Source organism: Halyomorpha halys, unplaced genomic scaffold (assembly GCF_000696795.3).
Source record: "Halyomorpha halys isolate HHAL.00 unplaced genomic scaffold, Hhal_1.1 Scaffold395.1, whole genome shotgun sequence".
NCBI classification, from domain to species: domain Eukaryota; kingdom Metazoa; phylum Arthropoda; class Insecta; order Hemiptera; family Pentatomidae; genus Halyomorpha; species Halyomorpha halys.
Genome location: NW_027106354.1, coordinates 22684 through 24728, shown reverse-complemented (window position 1 = coordinate 24728; position 2045 = coordinate 22684). Strand labels below are relative to the sequence as shown.

Sequence of the window (2045 nt, the reverse complement as noted above, 5' to 3'; positions counted from 1 at the left end):
TGATAGAACCCTGCAAGGTGGGACAAAATATTGGCAAATAGCTAGTTCTTAACTATTTTTTGTTCCTCATTTTGACCGTACCCCAATCATCTTCATATTTTGAAAAAAAAAATTTGAAAATCAAAATCAGGGGTTCTAAACCGGAGTATATACCTGGTATGTTTGTTTTAGCCACTGTTTCAATAAAATAGACTGATATGCTAACAGAAGTGCCACTTTACTTAATCACTTTACATTATGCCACTCACATAGGGAACAAAGTTGATAATAGTTTTTCACTCCTCAAGAAACCATTAAATACAAATTTTCAAAGCAACAGAAAACTAAAACATTTTTGATCAAAACTTATATAAATACCTTTTTGTTTATTTGTAAAAAATAACCATCAACTATTGTTAATAGTAATAAATAATGGTTGCTATGACAATAGTCAAATTTTACTTTCACTTTCCTATGTATGAAATATATAGTAAGGAGAAGTATTGCCATCCTGAATAATAAAGAAATAGCTGTTTTGAAATGTTCAAGGATTAATATCATCTCAAAGTAGAGTTGTATGTGAAAGTTGTATGATGTGCACCCCAGATGTTTTATTCATGTATAAATGGATACAAATTTCAGTTGTTGCTTGTTTAATTGAAAATTGTGATAAATTTTTTTTTTTTATAATTCAATAATCATTTAGAGTTAGTGATATTTAATTCACCATTCATATTCTTTTCATTTATAAATTAAAGAAAGTTTGGATTGCTAATTGAATTAATTTATATTTTTATTTGCAGTTTAATATTCCTTCATTAGTTGTACTAGTTTTTGTTGCTAGCTTAGTCGTTGGGAGAAAGATAAGAAATACTTGTCCACCATTTTTTTAATTTCCATAAATTTAGAATCTTATCTCAAGTACTATGCCTATAACTATTGAAGGTGGGTTCAATATGGTGTACTGAAAGGGTTTAAATAGCTTATGGAAAAAAAAAAAATTAAGCCCTTTAAATAACATGAAAATAATTCATTAAATATACAAAATTTTAATTTTTACAACAGTTTTTACAATTTATTTATCTCTTGCATTTCCACTCATACAACATCAATATCATAATTTTAGCATAATTGATCTCTGACATCTACCCCCCACTTCCTTGTTATTATAGAATGCAACTATTTCATATTTTCTTTTTTCTATTGGGTCAGTAAAGTGCTTTATTAATAGTAAAACAGTATTATAATTTATAAAAGGAGGATGATCTGGGTCCTGTCAAAAGAACTCAAATAATAATTAAACTAAGTAGTATGAGCCAACTTTCCCCCCCCCCCACTTCATCAGGGCTTACTGATTCTTGTGCTTATCTTCTTACCCGTACTTTCAGGACGGTAAAATTGGCTTTGAGTTCTTTTGACAGCACCCAGACCCTTTTCTTTTTATGTATTACAAACAATCAATTAACAATTTACCAATATTATAATTTATTTTGGGACATTGGTAGTTTTGATTTAGAAAATTCACGTAGACTTCCCATATTTTATTGGTCATGACTATTGCTATGTATTAAGGTTTTTCACCATCTATCCCTATACCTGTTACGGTAGGAACCTTTCGAAGAAACTTTTACTGCGTCCCTGGATGTATACACATCTGTGTTTAATTTGCCACATTCCCTTATTGGATCTACCAATACTTAAGTGATTACAACAAAAATGACAGGTTTTGCGAAGGATCAGAATCAAATTAAGCAGGTGCAGGCCCTTCCTGGACATGTCAAACTTTACCACCCACTCTCGGGCCTAGGGAGGGGGGCGCCTACCTTGGGAGCGTTCTGTCACCCATGGCCAATGAGCAATTAGATTCAAAAATAAGGTAACGCCCCAAAAGGGAAGTGGGAGAAAAGACACAGGAGAACTAGATCAGAAAAAAGAACAGTGGAAAGGAAGACTGAGACGAGTGAGGTCCAGGCTTCAGAAGCCAGAGTGGAGCAAGATGCACTTTGACCAGACGAAGTCGTAAGAAAGGCCACGAGACCTGGACATCCCTTATGAACAAGACAACA

The 2045-nt window shown here is 32.7% G+C and overlaps 1 protein-coding gene across 5 annotated transcripts in view; it reads left to right on the top strand.

Moving 5' to 3' along the window:
- The window catches only part of LOC112211432 (zinc finger protein 26), a 68026-nt gene that overhangs the window by 45921 nt on the left and 20060 nt on the right, over nt 1-2045 (top strand). The window lies entirely within an intron of this gene.